This window comes from Alligator sinensis, unplaced genomic scaffold (genome assembly GCF_000455745.1).
Source record: "Alligator sinensis unplaced genomic scaffold, ASM45574v1 scaffold186_1, whole genome shotgun sequence".
Taxonomy (NCBI): domain Eukaryota; kingdom Metazoa; phylum Chordata; order Crocodylia; family Alligatoridae; genus Alligator; species Alligator sinensis.
In genome coordinates this window covers 319,296-339,634 of record NW_005842904.1, presented here as the reverse complement: position 1 = coordinate 339,634, position 20,339 = coordinate 319,296, and the positions used below count along the sequence as shown (strand labels likewise).

Genomic DNA, 20,339 nt, shown 5'->3' with positions numbered 1-20,339 from the left:
TGTTTTATGTTTCCCCATTATAGCCTATGGGTGAAACATCGAAACAGCGTTGAAACAGCAAAACTGTTTCAACGAAACGAAACAGAACAGCAGTTTTGAATCAAAACAAAATTCAAAATGAAACTCTGTTCCATTGAATCATTGAAACACAAGTCAAAATGGAACGGTGCTGTTTCGCACAGCCCTACTGAACAGTGCTATTAGGCTAATGCGCGGTAAGCGTCACCAAATGTCCATGTGCTGGTGCTACTGTGCAGTAACTCTAGTTACTGTGCATTTAGTTAGTACTTTATTAATGAAGTACTAAAGTAAATCTGCAGTATCTAAGGCACATTAGTGAATGTGTAGAAGCATCCAGTGATATTCACCAGAAAAGCTTCAGTGTCATGGTCCAGGACCCCAACTAGCATGAACTGAAATAGATAGTAGGATAGGAACAGAATGTTGCTGAACAGAGAGGTGAAATTGTTGTGGAAGGGACTTTCGTGGGATTCACCATCCATCTCATACCCAAGATACTCTGCCCACTGTGACCTGCAGCTACCACTGCCACCCACCACTATCAGCTAGTCTGCAGAATGGATCCATATGTAGCCCTTGTCCTGCAGACAATACTGAACCATTGTTGTGAGTTTGCACTCAAGATTGCACAGAAAAAGTCCCACCAGCAGGCTGTACCAGTATCCCTGCACTGAAAAATAGCGACAGAGGTGCTTTAACTAAAGCTCTTTGAACAAGATTTAGGTAAAGCAGCTCTACCACCATTTTTCAGCTTGGAGACACTGATACAGGGCACTGGAGTCTATGGGAAACTCGATTAATCAACATATTGTGTTGGTTAATTGAGTCTGCTCTGATGCATTGTAATTACAGCATGTTGGAGCAGGCTTACTACATATGTATAGGTGCCCATACATATCAGCTGATTAGACAGAGTGCACAATGACAGGATATTTAGGACCTCACTTCTTCCTGAACTTATGGATCAGAGAAACTTTACATCTAGGGTCCCTGACACTGAGGTGGAAGAAGTGCATGTGCCCCCACTACTTATCTGGGACCCATTCTTTAGTTAATATATGCACTGGTTTTGTGACAGAATGCTGCATTTGAGTTTCAAAATGTAGATGAGCATGAGTCACATCCTTACAACTGAACAGAAACTATTCTGAAAAAAGATGAGAATGAAAAAAAAAAGATAATGATTAAATCATGGCCATTTTTCTCTGGAAATGCACACAACCTCCCCCTCCCACCCTGAACAATTAAAAAAATCAATAGATGCCTTAAATTAAAATAAACCGTAAGTAATGTATGCATTTATAAATTTTAATGTAAGATTAAGCGATCAAACAATAATTTGTATTAAGAAGCATACAGGAATTCAGTATCCAAATGTAACTGAAGTAATCCAGAATCCAAAAGGCAGTTTTTCAGCCATTTCTGCTGCCTTTGAATAATTTGTGTTTTTTCTCCATGTGCAATGGAAATGTGCAAGCATCCATATGACTATTGAGCACGCACACTCAGGAGTGATCTAGATGGGTAGTTTTGAGTTGCATTACTCTGTGTACTGCATGAATGTAGGTTATTAAACTATACTCAAAATAATGAGAGAGAACCTGCCCAGGATCTGGACCCCACTCACCCAAAAAGGGTTTGAACCTGTATGTCTTAGTACAGTGTTCTAGCTAACAATAAACAGGTTAGGCAGCCTTCAGCTGAAGCTGGACCTCAAGGCAGATAAGGGAGAGAAATAAGTGGGGCCAGGAGGAAGAGATAGTTTCTGACTTCAGTTCTGCACATCTATTTTTTGCATAAGAAGCAATTCTATAAACAGTGACTAGGTAGCGTAAGACACATGGATAGTGTAAGGTGCAATGTAAATACAATGTAAGATACAAATCATAGTTGTTGTTTTTTAATGCTCTCTCCTTTTAACACTCCTGAGCCTATTGATGACCACCTATTCTTTCATGCGTACCTGACAACTCTTTCCATTTCTGTGCATATTACTCTATGTAATGTCTCTTAGGTGCCTTTGAAAACCCCACACACAGTTATCTGCAGGAAATAGACATTTCTAAGCATTTTAACCAGGGCTGTCTTGACCTCTCTGTTTCTCAGGCTGTAGATGACAGGGTTGAACATGGGGGTGAGAACAGTGCAGAAAAGGGAGTTCAGCACAGGAGTGTGGAGGGAGCTGGGCTATATGTACCTGAAGAAAGCAGAACCATAGAACAAAGAGACCACGAGCAGGTGGGAGAAGCAGGTGGAGAAGGCTTTCTGCCTGCCCATGGAAGAATTCATCTTCCAAAAGACAGCCAGGATGTGCACATAGGAACAAAAATGAATGTGATAGGGGCCAGTACAGTGAAGAAACGCCCCACCTGGGACTCCGGTTCAATCAATTGTGTATCAGAGCAAACCACCTTCAACATGGCAGGCATCTCACAGAAGAAGTGGTTGATCACATTGGGGCCACAGAATGGCAGCCTCCATGTCAGGATAGTAAATGTTATGGGCACTACTAAGCCAGTGCCCCATGAGATCACTGCTAGTGTGACACGTGTCTTCTAGTTCATAACCACTCTGTAATTCAGTGGGAGACAGATAGCTACATATTGATCGTATACCATGACTGCAAGGAGGATGTACTCTGTGGTGGCTAGGGCCAGAAACAAGTACATTTGGGCTGCACAGCCAACCAGTGATATAGTTTTTATCTGAAATAGGAAGTTCAACAACAGGTGGAAGATAGTGTTGGAAGAATAACAGATGTCTAAGAGAGAGAGATTACTGAGGAAGAAGTACATGGGTGTATGGAGGTAAGATTCCGGGCAGATATGGGAGAAAATGATCAAGTTTCCCAGCAGGGTTATGATGTAAATGATAGAGAAGAGACCAAGGAGGAAAGACTGCATCTTTGGGTTACTGGAGAGGCCTGCAAGGATAATTTCTGTCACTAGAGTCTGATTTTTCATTTCTGTTCCCATCCATATTTCTTGCTCTAAGAATAAATAGATAAATGATTCAATATATCAGAAAGCAGCATGGAAGGGAGTTAAAGGCATGGTTTTAGAGATACAATACGTTAACCTGAAAACCAATAATAGCAGCCAGGACACCCCATTTTCATATTTATTCTTTTCTTGCACAGACTGCCATATCTGCATTTTGGGATGCTAATGCTATACTACCCACCACCTTACAAGCTGGCACTTTCTATTAACTAGCATGCCAGCTTGTAAGGTAAAGTGAAACTGGAAGTGCCTACGGTGGACACTTCCAGTTTCTCTGAGCCCCCATGGCCCGGGCCCACGCAGCCTGCACTGCCGAGCCCCCATAGCCTGGGGGCATAACAGGCTTCACGGGGCCCACCTCCCCGTGGACCAGTGAGGCTGCAGGAATGGAGGTGATGCTGTGGGAGGCGTGGCAATGCCCCAGATGCAGTAGGAGAAGCAGCAGCTCGAACAGGCAAGGACGCCTGTTCGGGCCGATCAATTAACCAGAATATTTTGTTAGCTAGCACCCCCCATTCCTGGGGGATGCTGGATAACAGAGCTTTTACTGTATTGTAAGCTTTTACTTACCCTGAATGTTTTAAAGGGCCCTGTTAGTTTATGCATTTAAATTGAATGGAAATGATGTGCTGAGCACATTATTGGTATATTTCATAAATGTCTTAATCTTTGTTTTCCTGTACCTGTAAACTCCAGAGAAGGTACTACCAAAAAGAATGTTTTTGGTTTTTTTCACAGAAACTAGTAATCTAATAGTTAAAATACAATGTCACATAAAAATAAAAATCAACACATATTCTGCTTTTGGGTGAGGGGAGAGGGGCAGAAACTCATAAATATTAAAATATTAGTTTATATTTTATTATATAAAAATGAATATTTTATTGGACAACAGGAATTTCCAATAAAGTTAAGTCAGAGACCAAAAAAATCAAAATCCCCAAACCCTACCCACCTCACCAAGTAAAAAACAATCTCCTCCCCTGCAAACAAAAACAAAACAAAACAACAACAACCAGGAAAAATAAAAAGATAAAAAAAAAAAAAAGATTTTCTTCAGGAGGGTTCCACTTATGCTACAGAGATCTCTCTTCCCATCTGCTTAGAGTCGAAAACTCATCAATAGAGCAGTTCCAGTTATGGTTAATTTACTGCAACTTGCAAGGCATAAGATTAAATAAGAAACAGGAGAGATACATATTGTACTTGTATATTACTGTATCCATGGATAGATTTAAGCACTTGTTACATGTTCCACTTTGAGCTTCTCAAATGTTGGTCTCTGTTAGTACTAGCTTGAGTTTGGAGCAGTAAAAAATTTAAGATTAAAACCTTCTCTGGCTGATCTGACCTGCCCAGCTGTGACTTGCCCCAAGAAGGCTGGCGAGCAGGGTCTGGACAAGGAGCTAGAGGTATGAGTTGCCACTCCAAAGCTGGTGACCCAGGACAGGCCTCTACCCCTGCTCTAGGTGGGAACATGTGAGAGGTGGCGTGGAGTGGGGCAGGAACATGAAGCAGGGTGGCAGAGAGTGAATGGAATGGAGGTGGTTAATGAAATGGGAGGTGGAAAGGTAATGGGGTGAAATGAAGTCAGCCAGCCACTGAATGATAAAATAAAAATAAGTAAAAATAATAAAAAGAAATAAAGGGGTTTGGAATTGGGCTGTGCAGGGTTGGGCTTCCTGGAGTGACTGGGAGGTGGCAGTAGTGAAGGAAGGTGCTTTTGGGGAGCTACTGCCCCTGCACCAAGAAAAAAGTCCCAGGTCATGGGGACCAATGTGGCTCCCAACCTTGTTGCTGCCCCCAGCCTATCTGGACTCCACTTCTGAATCCACCCATTCCCTGCAATCTGGCTAGATGTCATGTTCTATGCAGACTGTTTGTATGGGGTTGCACCACTTGTGGTGGGGAGGGAGAGGTCAGACCCCTGGGGGCAGAGGATGAGTTGATTTGGTGCCAGGACCCTCATGGGCAGTAGTATTTGGAGTGTGGAATGTTTTTCCACACTGAAAAGAAACAGGTGGAAGGAAACACTTGTATCCTGGCACGCTGGAGGATTAGATCTTGGGTAGTTCATTTGCAGTGAAAGGCCAGATATTAATGGAACAAGAGCTCCACCTAAAGCCACCTAAACAAACAGTCTCTATAGAGAAGTGGTAACAATGTTAATTTGAAGTCAGGCAGATGGTATAGAAGGGTAACACTTTAAAAACAAATTAGTTAAGAAAGGAATGAGCTTTTGTAGGCCACAGCTAGCTTTGTCAAATGTTAGGAATCGGGTTGTACATAGAAAGGCTTTAGATAGAGACAAATTTAAGTCAAAAGGAAATGGACAGAAGAGGGGACAGTGCTGTGACAGGCAAAAGGTGGGTTGAGAACGTCAAAAGCAAATAAACACCTTGAGGGAGCCAAAAGTAAAATGCTACTCCAAGTAACTGGATAAGATCCATAGTCTCTCCTCTGACCACATTTAACACAATCCAGTCTGTGTATGATTTCTTGTTTTGCAATGTTGTAGCAACATACTATTTAAATCCAATTCACATCAAGTCAAAGTCATCAGGGCTTTATATAGACCAAGATCTCAGCTGTGCCCTCTCATGAATACAGACCACATCTTCAGTTGACCATGCCACATAGAATATAACACCTGGGATTCATTCACCTACCCCTATACCAGCATCACATACACCAGCACCTGCTTAAAGTGCCCCTCTGCTCTCTACATGCACCAGATGGGGCAATTCCTGTGTAAAGAAATGAATGGACACTGATTTGACATCAGTTCCAGAACTGCAAAAAGCCTGTGGCAGAACCTGTTCACCTCTCTGAACTCTCAATGACTTTAAAGTAGCTGCCTTCAAAAGTTAACCTGAACATAACATTGCAAAACAAGAAATCAAGGACTGGATTTAGTCTAACATGGTCTCATTGGAGACTATGGATTTTTATCTTATTACCCGTACTATCTTTTAACTCCAACTGTATTTTCCCATCCCCTACTGACTTTTACAACCCACCTTTGCCTCTTCAGCAGTGCCCCCTCTGCCTTTTCCTTTCTTTTGTATTTAAATTCAGATCTATGTTAAACCCGTTCTTTCTGCAAAATCTGCTCCTGGCATCAGACAAAATAGGCTGCTGCGAACAAAAACTCAGCCTTTCTGAGCCAGTTAGTTTCTAAGGTGTTAACCTGAACTACACTCTCCCACTCTCTCTAGAGAAATATCCAAAGCTGAAAGTCTGCAAGAGTATCCATTCCATGCTCTGTAAAGCAGCTTAGAGGTGAAATAAGAAAGAAGATTCGAGTCAGTATACCACAGGAAAAGAGCAGGATGCCACCAAGACCAAGAGTCTTTTCAATGTCAGAGGAAAATACAATATGTTGTGTAAAATATTCTGTAACGCTACTAAAAGGGGTTTTAAAGGGAGAATAGAATATCCTTGCCAACCTAACCTGGAGAAAAGTCCCTCCCTAACTGTTGGCATCCTGGGTTTTTTGTTTGCTTGTTTGTTTGTTTTTTGTCCAGGCATTTTCTTTTAATTTGATTTAAAATCATTTCTAGCAAAATGATGGAATCATTAGTGCTTTTCCAAAGGTTTAGTATAACTAGTTGATGCTTCTATCCATCACAAGTTGGTATGTTGGTATGTCCTTTTTTCAAAGACCACTTTACTGAAGTAGGTAGACACTATCCCCATTATATTATGTATTATGCGATGGAATCACAAGTGATTGGCCTGAAATGTTTACGTTAGGGCCACATGAAAAGGGAGGAGTAGCATCAAGTTTGGACCACAGAAAGAGAAGACAAAGAGGAGAGCATAGAGGGAGAAAGGGCAAGCAGAGATACACTTTTTAAAATTTTTCCCGTAAAACTAATTACAATAAATTGCCTTTTTTAGAAAATGATGATTTGCCAACATGCAAGCCATGTGCTGAAAAGTGTTATTTTTGAATAATGAAAATTTTAAGATTTACTGAAAAGATAAAATATTAAAAGGTAAAAAGTGTAATGTTCTGATTCAATATGACTTTTTCCCAATTTTAGCACATCTAGTAGAACAAATTTTAAAATTGTCAAATTATAAGTGGATGGTTTGAAAAGACTGAAAAACACCATGTTGACTGATTCAATATTTTTTGGCTCATTTGTTCTAATAGTATACAGAAAGGTTCAGTGTGGTGAAAATCCCCACAAAATAAACAGAACATTAATTCCTTCAAATTACTACTGCCCAGTGCCTGTACCCAGGCCATCCTTCATTAGTGTTGCTATTCCAGGTTAAACCATGAGTTCTGCTGCTTTTCTTTCTGCATTTCACAATGGAATTAGATGACCCAGAGTAGCTGACCTGCTCCTACCTATTCACTGTCTACTTTCTTCCTGTTCATAACATCCTAAACCACTAAAGCATCCACACATAAGACTTTACAAACCTCCCATATAAGGATTTTTTTCCTTTTCCGCCTCTGAATGACAACATCATGAATTAGGCAAGAGTATTTAACCAATTTTCCTTAGAGATTTCAGTTGCTGAGCGTTAGGATGCAGAACTGATGAAACACTAAATGCATTAGAAACTAGAATATAAACACCTTTTGTAACAAAGTTGAGAGGAAAAATACACTCTATATCCTTAAAGTAAATTTAGAAATGAAGTAGCAAATGATCAGATCCACAAGTGATAAAAGCTAGGATCAGTATAGATATGTTAATATTCAATGACTGGATGATCTGGTACTCAATGGGGGCATCTACACATGCACGTTACTGTGGTATTGACTATTTAGCTATGCAGTAAAGCATCACTATCTACACATGCACTAGTATTAGGCGCAGTAAATGAATTAACTCCGCTGTAAGATAGTCCTGTCATGGCGTAGCCATTTACTGTGCAGAAACGCATGTGTGGATGCAGCAGTATGAGCCACAGCAGAGCAGCCTCTGGCATCAGGCTGGGGGGGCAGTCCCATAGCTCCACACTTTTGGTCAGCCCCACTATTGCCAGATGCCACCACTCAGAGCCCAGGTCAGACCCTCCTCCCCGGCCCCCTCTCTCTGAGCCTGCTGCCAGCCTGGGGTTGCTCAGCCCTGGCTTAACCTGCTGTGGTCCTGGATGTGCAGATGCTGTGCTCAGGAGCAGCTGACAATGGCACAAACTGTGCCGGAGCTCATTATATCACCTTAATGGCATGTATAGATGCACCTATTATCAAAGAAAAATTATTTAAAACAATGGACTCCTGGAGGATTAAAAAAAATGTACATTGTTATAGTGTTTGTGACTCAGTTTCCATATTGCATCCACTCTCCAAAATAGCAGATGTACATACTTTTATTTTTTACTAGCTAATCTTCTGGTTTCCTTGTTGGGCAAATTCCTCACCATACTGCCTTTCATATGATAGAGGTTAATAAAGAAAGTTTCAATTGTTTCTCCAAATGTTTTCAAGAAAAAGAAAGAAAAAGCAGGACTTTTTCTTATTTAGAAAGCCCCTTTTTGATTTCCATATTTAAAGTAAATTCCAGTATGATTTCCCACCCCCTCAAAATTAAACTAACAACTTTATTTCATTTAAAAATAAAAACGTGGGGGTTCCTCTCATTTTTTTCTTTTATTTCCACTTTTCCTTTCATCTCTTTTTTTTTATTAGAAAAGTGGTGAGAAAATTTTAGAAAGTTTAAAAACAGAGAAAAGATAACACTTCTTAAAACTTTTCAAACAGGAAAATAGTTAAGTCAGCATTTCATAGTGCAGCCTCCTGCTCATGATCAACCTTGTCTAAAATCTCCAGACCTATGACTATTTAACTTTCTCTTAAAAACTTCAAAGGATGCAAATTCTACAACCTGTTAATGGTACAGTGCTTAACCACCCTCATAGCTTGAATGATTTCCTCAAAAGCCAGTCTAAATTTCCTGGGTTGCAATTTAAGGCCTTGCCCTCTCGCCTGAAGCAATAGAGAAACATTTATCACCATCACTTCATAACTACCCTTCAAATAACTGAAAATCATAACCAAATCCCTCTTTGCACACATCCACATGTGCAGGCATGTGCTCTTTCAGCAGCTCAAATAGGAATGGCATAAATTTAAACTGGGGATTTTTGCCTCAGTGCACATGCCCGGACATGCACTTTGGTGTGGGGCAAGTTGTGCAACTTGGGGCAAAATAACCCTGCCCAGCTCCTCTCGTATCTGAAGCCAGGGGGAGCTAGAGCCTGGGGCCAGCACCTGTACTGGTTCCAGCAATATAAAAACCTGCCCTGGTGAGGGCTGCTTGGGGGAGTGGGTCCCCTGACCCCCACAGGGTGCAGCCCCCCCACAGTACATGGACCTCCCTCCCATAGGGCCTACAGCTTCCCCCCACAGGGCCCACATGCCCCCAACAGGGCCCTCATTTACTTCCCAGAGGGCCACATGCCCCTCAGCTGGGCCTTCATGCACCCCCATGGGGCCCATGTGCTCCCCCACAGGATCTTCATATGTACCTTGCAGGGCCCTCATGCATCCCCCCCCCAGGGCCCAGATGCCCCCATAAGGCCCTCATGTGCCTCCTGCAGGGCCCTCATGCCCCCCCCACCCCGTTCCGCGGGGCCCATGGCTCACCCCTGCAGCAGCACTGGCTGTGGGATGCTCAGGGTCCACTGTGGCCAGAGCCTCCCCACAGTGTAGCATGGCCACGATTGCCTCAGACCTGGTGCCACTGGTGCTACCTGTTGTGGTAACGGCCCAGCTCAGCTAGGCATGATGCAGGGCCATGCATCTTCAGGCAACACTGAGGCTATTTGGACTGTCACCCAGGACCTGGTCCCACTCTCAGGAACTGTGTCACACTGGGCCAGGTCTTGCCTCAATGGAACTGGCCCAGGCTGATGGCACATGGGGCCCATGGAGACAGGACCCAATCTGGCATGGCACATGGTCCCTGTGAGCAAGGCCAGACCCCAGGTGACAGCCTGAGCAGTCCTGCTGCTGCCTGAAGCCACATGGCCCCTTGCCGTCCCATGCCATGCTGAGCCAGCCTGGACCTGCAACAGGTGGTATAGGCGGTGACAGCTCTGAGGTGATCCGGATCATGCTGCACTGCAGTGGGGCTTTGGCTGCAGTGGGCCCTGAGCATCCCATGGCCACTGCTGTTGTGGGCGAGGGGGGCTGTGGGGCCATGCCCCCTGATCAGCCCTCCCACACCTACACAATCCTACACATCTACAACCCCTCTGCCATCCCCCACATTTCCAGTCCCTACTTACTGGGAACAGTGCTCAGGTCACAGGCTTGTGCTGTTCCTGTTTGCCCCTCACAGAAACACAGCCAGATGCCAGAGCATCTCTGGAGGTTCCCCCGGCTTGCTTTAGGGCATGGAGGGGAACCGTACCCTGCTCCACTTTTTTCAGGGGGTGTTTTTATTTGATACCTGGAAATCCAGGTATCAAATTTAGAGCCCTCACTGCAACTATGTAGTGTGGGGGAAAATGTTTTGTTTTCAGCAGACCTCTTGCAGCATCTCAAACTGGTTTGAGACATCACACGAGTCACGTGCGCCCTTGTCTGAACATGCCCTTTGAGTCTTCTCTAAGCTAAATAGTCCCAATTCCCTCAACCTTTTCTTGTAAGTTATGTTTCCTAGACAGCCGATGATTTTTATATCTTTCTCATTCTAATTTATCCACGCCTTTCCTGCAGGATCACCCACAAAACTGGAAATATTTCTTCAAGTGAGACCTCGTCAAATTTTACATTCCTTCTTGGAGTTATTTATCCATTTTATACAACATAGAATAGAGTATGTGTTTACAGATTTTTGATCAGAAGTAAAAATTTCCACAAGACGTGTAGGAACATTTGCTCCTGTTCAGCTTCATTGACTTCTGGTATTAGGGTGTAACAAAAATAGCCAGTTTGGTGCACTGGAACCCTAATCTGAAACAAAAGAAGAACATTCATAAGGATTTTTTTTTTTAAACAAAACTCTGAAAATACATTTAAGAATACAGAAAATTACATGTTTTTATTACAACATTTTAAAAATGCAAATCAAAATGGTTTGAACTTTCAAAGAACATTCCAGCATGCCTCATTGCTCTTGGAGAGCAGTGCAGTTGGGCAGCTCTCTCAGCCATTCACCAGCTGAGTATCTGGGCAGAGACATATATTGAGACAGAAAAAAAACTGGCAAAACCTACTTGTCCTACAGGTGGCACCCTGGGCAGATAAGGAGTCAGTTAACTAGGGAATTTGCTTACTGGTGAGATGAACAGGGAGCTGGCTATGTGAGGAAAGAGACAGATCAAGCATCTGGCCTGTCAAATGATTCAGAGTACCTGGAAACACACAGGAATAAGGGTGCCAAGCTTTAAGGGATAGAGCAGGTTTGCTTCAGAGTATAAAACCAGGGAAGCTAACTATGGATGTCCTAATTGGATAACTGTATAGTCCAATGAACTAGAGAACAGGCCAGTTTGGGAGCTGATCAGCCAAAGATTCCATGTCCAGGCCCTGGAAAATGGACAGCCCATCTTCTTGCCAGGTAATGTGCTTCATAACCAAGAAGAGACAGTTGTCTGCCAAGGACTATGGATGGCCACCAGGAACAGGCTCCTTCTACCAAGTGGTCTGAGTGTGAAGCCCTCTGTATGACTGGCTGGCTCCCCCTTACAGGCCAGAAAGAGAGTTCCCTCAGTTCCTACACTCATACCACAAACCTCTGTTTGGTTCTCCTTAGTCCCAAATCCCTGAGAGGGTATTAGTTCTTACACCTTCAAGGTAGACAATCTTGTCCATGCCCAGGGTCTTCACAGAAAACCTGTCCAAGTTCTAGACCCCACTCACCCAGAAGTGGTTTGAATTGTTGTCCTGGTGTTGGCTACAAATGTCCAACTCGGGATCCTTAAAATTCTGGTTTATTAGGTAGATTGAAACACTCTAATGAAGTCAAATCATAAACCTTGGGGCTGGTCCCCTCACACACACACACACATGCGCACACACACACACAGTAGCATCGGGTATACCTATCCCACAAGCGCTAGAGTCTGCCATTGATGGCCAGTTGAGACTTCTTCCATCATGATGTTATCCTTCAGAAGGGGATCGCCGGCTGTTCCTTCTGGCTGGACAGGTCAGGTACTGATCAAGTTGGAGATCAAGAGGACTCTGCTGAGGGTCACTTTTCACTGCTTTTTATCTGCCCTTGGCAGACTTTGGTGACTCCCCAGTTTTCAGGTTTGCCCAATCCAGGGGTCGTTGACCCTCGTGGGACTTCCCCCTTGGTGGATGGCATCTGTCAGCCCCAGGGGTTGTCTGCATGTACGTCAGGTTTGGGAGTCTGTTGAATTTTGAATAGGGCTCTGGGAGCGGTCAATCTGGAGATATTCAGCCCCAAAAGTTGGTCCCCGGTATTGATTAACTCAGACTGGGGCTTCTAGCCCCTTGAACAGTGAAGTTTAGAGAATTCCCGGTTGCTACATTGTCTCCTATTGATTTCTTCCATTGGTTGATCTGCAGTTTCCGTAGGTGTTAATTGCCGCTTGTTACTGAAGCCTGCTACTGTGTTACGCATTCAATCTTTGATTCACTTGCTCTTTTGGGGGCCCGCCTGATACAGGGAAGTGGGGGGTTTGATTCCTGCCCTTGTTAACATTGTTACAGTGTATAACTTCTAAAACTAAACACATTTAGTTGAAAGGTGAGGAGTATAAAATATAAGCTACAAGAGTAATGCCATGGCACACAAATAGATAAAATATCAAAATACAAGGGGAGATACAAAATGCACACATACAAACTTTAAAACACAATTCCTTATCTTATAGTGAAAGAAAGAGGAAGAAAATGTAGAAGAGGAGAAACATATCTAAAGAGGGTAAAGCAAATGCAGGCAAGAGGAATAGGGGGTTTTCTGCTACACTGGTTAGGCAGGCTTCTGCTGTAGCTGGACTCAGGGCAGATAATGGAGGGAAATATGTGGGAGCAGGAAATTGGTTACTGTCTTCAGTGCTACGCAGACTTAATTATAAGGCCACCCAAATGTAGCACCCCAACACAGGCAAGGCACACCAGTTGCTGTAGCCAAAAGAGCAGGATAGGGTAATTTGGTACACATCACATGTAACTGTCATTTGCCTCCCCATATTGAATGCCCAAGGGGCTCTGTTTGCAGCTAGAGTAACAGGGGCAAACTGCACCATAAATCCAAAAGAGGTCTCAAATTTAGAGCTATGTAACTATACCACATCACCTTATCCACTTCAGAAATGAACTATGCATGGATTTTATCCTCTCCTAAGAACATAAAAAGGGTCCTACTAGATTAGACCAATGGTCTTCCAAGCCTAGTATCCTGTCTCCAACACTGTCAGTTGTGGAGGCTTTAGAGGAACAGCACTGAACAGGGCACATCCAAAGTGCTTTCTTCAGGTACATACAGCCCAACCCTATTCATAGCCCACCCTTGCATCCACCACCATTAGTTTAGACATGCCAGAGGATATATTCCTCATTGTTCTGTTTAAAAGTTATTAATAGATCTATCTTCCATAACTCTAGTCCCTTTTCAAACCTAGCTATACTATCAATCTCTACAGCATTCTGTGGTAATGAGTTTTACCAGTTAACTATAAATTGTGCAAAATAAATAAATACATTTCTTTTGCTAGCTTTATACCTATCTCCTTCTATTTTCAGTAGGTGACCCCCTAGTTCTAGTATTATTGGACTTGGTGAGTTAAAGTTCCCTGTTTACTTTGTTCACACTCTCCATGATAGAAGTCTATCACTTCTCTCACCAATCTTCATCCCTTCCAAACTGAAGAGTCCTAGCCTTTTCAGTTACTTTGGGTATGGTAGCTGCTCCATATCCCTGGTCATCTTTCATAGATTTCATAGACATCAGGGCTGGAAGGGACCTCAGAAGATCATTGAGTCCAGCCCCCCACCCAAAGGGCAGCAAGTCAGCTGGGGTCATAGGATCCCAGCAAGATAAGCATCCAAAGCATCCATCTTGGTTGCCATTCTCTGTCCATTTTCTAATTCTACTACTTCCTTTTTTAAGTCATGAGGGAACTGAAATGTGAAAAACAAGGCCTTCATCCATTATATCCAAACTGCCATCAAAGCCATGACTGAGTAATACTTCACTCTCAGCTTTACCCTTATAATAATGCAGTGTTTTGATCTACTTTTGCATAAGAAGCAATTCTATAAACAGTGAATAGATAACATAAGACATATGGATAGTGCAAAGTGCAATGTAAATGCAAGGTAAGATATAAATCATAGTTGTTTTTTTAAATGTTCTTTCCTTTTAACACTCCTGAGCCTATTGATGACGACCTATTCTTTCATGCTTACCTGAAACCTGTTTCAATTTTTATGCGTATTACTCTATGTAATTTCTCTTAGGTGCCTTTGAAAACCCCACACTCAGTTACTTGGGGGAAACCTACATTTCTAAGCATTTTTAACAGGGCCATCTTGACATCTCTGTTTCTCAGGCTGTAGATGACAGGGTTGAACATGGGGGTGAGAACAGTGTAGAAAAGGGACAGCACCTTGTTCAGCACAGGAGTGTGGAGGGAGCTGGGCTGCATGTACCTGAAGAAAGCAGTACCATAGAACAAAGCAACCACGAGCAGGTGGGAGAAGCAGGTGGAGAAGGCTTTCTGCCTGCCCATGGAAGAGTTCATCTTCAAAATGACATCCAGGATGTGCACATAGGATACAAAAATGAAGGTGATAGGGGCCAGTACTGTGAAGAAACACCCCACCTGAGTGGCTAGTTCAATCAGTTGTGTATCAGAACAAGCCAGCTTGAACACAGCAGGCATCTCACAGAAGAAGTGGTTGATCACAATGGGGCCACAGAATGGCAGCCTCCATGTCAGGACAATAAATGGTACGGGCAATACTAAGCCACTGCCCCATGAGACCACTACTAGTGTGACACGTGTCTTCTGGTTCATAACCACTCTGTAATTCAGTGGGAGACATATAGCTACATATCGATCGTATGCCATGACTGCAAGGAGGATGCACTCTGTGGTGCCTAGGGCCAGAAACAAGTACTTTTGGGCTGCACAACCAACCAGTGATATAGTTCTTCTTTGAAATAGGAAGTTAGTCAGCAAGCGGAAGACAGTGTTGGAAGAATAACAGATGTCTAAGAGAGAGAGATTACTGAGGAAGAAGTACATGGGTGTATGGACGTGAGGATCCAGGCAGATAAGGGAGAAAATGATTAGGTTTCCCAGCAGGGTTATGATGTAAATGATGGAGAAGAGACCAAGGAAGAAGGACTGCATCTTTGGGTTACTGGAGAGGCCTGCAAGGATGAATTCTGTTCACCAGAGTCTGATTTTTCATTTCTGTTCCCATCCATATTTCTTGCTCTAAGAATAAATAGATAAATAGTAAAATATATCAGTAAGCAGCATGAAAGGGAGTTAAAGGCATGGTTTCAGAGAAACAAAATGTTAATCTGCAAAACCAGCAATGGAGCCAGGACACTGCATTTTTATATTTATTTTTTTTCCTGAATAGATTGCCATATCTGCATTTTTGGATGCTAATTCAAAATACTTGGCCTGAAAGGTTTAAAGGGCCCTGTTAACTTATTTGCTTAAACTGAATGGAAATGATGCATGAGACACATTATTAGTACATTGCATAAATGTCTGAATCTTTGTTTTCCTGTACCTGTAAACTCCAGAGAAGGTACTACCAAAAGGATTGTGGGGTTTTTTTTTCACAGAAAGTAGTAAACTTATATTTAAAATATAATGTCACATAAAAATAAACATCTCAACACAAATTCTGTTTTGGGTGAGGGGAGAGGAGCAGAAAGTCATAAAAATTAAAATAGTTTAGATTTTATTATGAAAAAATGAATATTTTATTGGACAATAGGAATTTCCAATAGTTAAGTCAGAGACCAAACCCCCCCGCCCCCAACCCTAACCCCCTCACCAAGCCAAAAACAACTTCCTCCCCAACAAAAACAAAATTATATACACACACGCACACACACGCACATGCACATGCACATACACACACACATATATACACATATATATGTATGTATGTATACACATACATACACAATACACACCAGAAAAATTATAAAGATTTAAAAAAGAAATATTTTCTTGCGTAGGGTTACACTTATGCTACAGAGATCTCTCTTCCCATCTGCTTAGAGTCAAGAACTCATCAACAGAGCAGTTCCAGTAATGGTTCATTTGTTATAACTTGCAGGGCATAAGATTAAATAAGAAACAGGAGAGATACATATTATACTTGTATATCAGTGTATCCCTGGATTGATTTAAGCCCTTGTTATATGTTACACTTTGAGCTTCTCAAATGTTGGTCTCTGTTAGTACTAGCTTCAGTTTGGAGCAGTCAGAATTTAAGATTAAAACCTTCTCTGACTGATCCCAGCTGCACGGCTGTGACTTGCCCCTAGAAGGCTGGCGAGCAGGGGCTGTACTAGAAGCTAGAAGTGTGAGTTACCACTCCAAGGCTGGTGATCCAGGACAGGCCTCTGCCCCTGCTTTTGGTTGGAACATGTGAGAGGTGGCTTGGATCAGGGCAGGAATTGAAACAGGGAAGTGGAGAGTGAATGGAGTGGAGGCGGGTAATATAATGGGAGGTGGAAAGGTAATGGCGGGGGGCGGGGGAGAAAGGTGGTGAAATAAAGTCGGACAACCACTGAATGATAAAATAAAAATAAGTAAAAAAAAAAAAAAAAGAAAAGAAAAGAAAAGAAAAAGAAATAAGAATAAAAGGATTTGGGATTGGGTTGTGAAGTGTGCTGGCTGTGTTTCCCAGAGTGACTGGGAGGTGAAACTGCTTCAAACTAGTTTCAGGTGTTAATTTGTGAACAGTGCAAAGGTTAAGAGCTCCAGGGACTACCAAAAATAAATGTGTAACAAAGCCATTATGTGCCTCTGTCATGGACAAACTCAAAGAATAGGTTGAAACTTCAGGGATAACCTGTTTCTGCACCCATCTTTTTACTTTTAATTGTTCTAATATACTACAGAAATCTATTGAGGATGTTGAAAGTTTTTAGGGCTTAATTTTCAAAGATCTGCACATTTACAACTTTTTGGTGAAGTTAGTAAAGGCATATGGATACTCAGTATACTTGGGTAACACGCTTTTATTTTTATATTGAATTAATTTATGTCACCTTAGTTTTTATCAGCTTTTCTGAGACACCCTTGATAGACTCAAGGCATCCCTTAAGGAATGCCTGCTCTAAGTTACCACTTATTTTTTCAGTAAGAAAAACAGTAGATACATTCTGTTGCTGTATAGAACTCCAGAGGAATACAGCAGGTTCCAGAATGTTTTCGACACTATGGATTCCCACTGAAAATCTCTGGATTAATTGTGTATATCATGGGTAGGTGAGCAATCCTTAAGTAAGTATTGAGCAGCATTCTGTGACACCCTTAAGAGGATCTTGTGACAGCTTTTTTGAGAATCCCTGCTTTAAATTCTTATTGATTTTGAGGGTATTTTAAATATCAAAAATAAATAAAGCTACAATTTAGCAATCTTGGTAGATATTCAAATCCATTTAATTTTACCAGGCATTCAATTTCCACTGTATGTAGTTTAAAAAAGACAAAAAGTCTCTATAGGGCGGTAGTTACAATGTTAATTTGAAGTCAGGCAGATGGTATAGAAGAGTAGCATTTAAAAGCAAATTAGTTAAGAAAGAAATAAACTTTTGAAGGCAACAGCTAGCTTTGTCAAATGCTAGGAATCGAGTTGTACATAGAAAGGCTTTTAAATAGAGACAAATTTAAGTCAAAAGGAAATGGACAGAAGAGGGGACAGTGCTGTGACAGGCAAAAGGTGAGTTGCGAAGGTCAAAAGGGATAACAAGCAAGTTAACATGGTGAGGGAGCCAAAAGTAAAAGGTACTCCAAGTAACTGGATAAGATCCCTAGTCTCTGCTCAGACCATATTTAACACAATCCAGTCTGTGTATGATTTCTTGTTTTGCAATTTTGTAGCAATAGACTATTTAACTCCAATTCACATCAAGTCAAAGTCATCAGGGCTTTATATAGACCAAGATCTCAGCTGTGCCCTCTCATGAATACAGACCACATCTTCAGTTGACCAAGCCACATAGAATATAACACCTGGGATTCATTCACCTACCCCTATACCAGCATCACATACACCAGCACCTGCTTAAAGTGCCCCTCTGCTCTCTACATGCACCAGATGGGGCAATTCCTGTGTAAAGAAATTAATGGACACTGATTTGACATCAATTCCAGAACTGCAAAAAAGCTTGTGGCAGAACCTGTTCACCTCTCTGGACTCTCAATGACTTTAAAGTAGCTGCCTTCAAAAGTTAACCTGAACATAACATTGTAGAACAAGTAATCATATGAAAACTGGATTGTGTCTAACATGGTCTCATCGGAGACTATGGAGTCTTATCCTCAGTCATGGGAATTAACTAGTTAATTAGCTAGTTAAAAAATTTTAAAAAGTTAAAGAAATGGCTAATTTTCGACTTTAGTTAAATTTTTCAGCCATCAACTTTTAACTTTAACTAGTTTTAAAAAAAAGGTTAACTAACTGTAACTTTTTTAAAAGTATAAGTTAAAAGTTTTTAAAACATGAAATCCAGCTTTTCCAGCATTTTTCCTAACATAGCCACTCTCTAGGACTGACATGGAACAATATTTTTCTATTGAAACTCGAGGAATTCCTGTTTGAGAGATGGAGAGTAATGCACCTTCCTATGAGAACTGGTCCCTTAAGAACAGCATGTCCCAGAGTTCCTTAGTTCATGCTGGCATTTATTGTGCATTTGCAGAAGTCAATGGGGCAGCCAGGTGGCTGCAGGAGCGGGAACAAGGATTCTCTCATCTGCCCATGTACGGCGATTGTTCAGTAGTGGGGGCTTAGTTTTACAAGACAGAAGAGGAAAACTGTCAGATGTCAGTTCTGAAATGCAGTTTTAGCTGAAGTTCAATACACGTTTAAACTGTTTCTGCTATGCAACTGAACAGTCTTTTCTCATTTAAACCGATTTTCTCATTTCAGTCTAATTTTGATTTTCACGCTTTCATTATTCCTAATTCAGATATATTTCATATGCTTTTGTTACCTTTTGAGCAATAAATATTGTAACAACAGAGGGTTTTTGTGGAAACAGCTTTCATTTGTCACCTGGCTATGAATATATATCTTCTTTCTGTTATTCGTTATACCTATATGATGCATTGACTTTTACAAAGTACTTCACTTGGAGAGGGTGAGAAGGATCTAACATTACATAGGTATTGACAAATTGTTATTCTGAAAACCGTATGACAAGTATAGCATTGTTTTCGGGTAAAGCAGGGTGAGTTCTGAGTAAATTAGTGTCAGCTTCTGGAAAAGAAACCCACTTCTTGCATTTGAAAATGAAAAATGAAAAATGATGCTAACTGCCAATTCACTGTGTTTCACGCATTTCTCTTGAATCAAATTAACTTTTAACCAGGTACTCTCTTTTTAACTTACCATTTAACTAGTTGACAGTGGAATACTTAGGTTTTAACTAAAGTTAGTTTTAATGGCTGCTATCTTATAACTTTAACTATTTACATTTTTCATAAACTTTTCCCATGACTGCTTGTCTTATTACCCATACTAGCTTTTAACTCCAACTATTTTTCCAATCCCCTACTGACTTTCTCAACTCACCGTTGCCTCTTCAGCAGTGCCCTCTCCGCCTGTTCCTTTCTTTTGTATTTAAATTCAGATTTATGTTAAACCCCTTTTTTCTGCAAAATCTGCTCCTGGCATCTGACAAAATAGGCTGCTGTGAACAAAAACTCAGTCTTTCTGAGCCAGTTAGTTTCTAAGGTGTTAACCTGACCAACCTTCTCCCACTCTCTCTAGAGAAATATCCAAAGCTGAAAGTCTGCAAGATTATCCAGTCCATGCTCTGTAAAGCAGTTTAGAGGTCTGTCGCAGAGCGCCTCGGTGCTCTGCTCCTAGAGAGGAGAAACTGCCAGGGAGAGAGACAGAGCCCTGGCAGGTCATAACGAGCCCAGCTGAGTGTTGCCAGGGTAACGAGCCCAGCTGCGGGTTGCCAGGGTAACTAAGGAGAGCCAGCTGCCTGTAGGAGGCAGGGCCTGGCCCTTATAAAGCCCAGGGCTGAGGCCAGGCTGGCAGTTCTCTGCCAGCGACCAGAGAGGCAAGAGCTCCCTCAGCCGAGAGATGGGTAGAAGCCCGATGGCCAGTACAGCTCGTGAGTGCTCCGAAGGTTGGGGTAATGGTGCTAAGTT

At 42.0% G+C, this 20,339-nt stretch overlaps 2 pseudogenes; both read right to left on the bottom strand.

Moving 5' to 3' along the window:
• Positions 1–2,208: 2,208 nt before the first annotated feature.
• On the bottom strand, positions 2,209–2,996 carry LOC112548059 (annotated as a pseudogene).
• Positions 2,997–14,426: 11,430 nt separating this feature from the next.
• Positions 14,427–15,402, bottom strand: LOC102383245 (annotated as a pseudogene).
• Between the last annotated feature and the right edge of the window lie 4,937 nt (positions 15,403–20,339).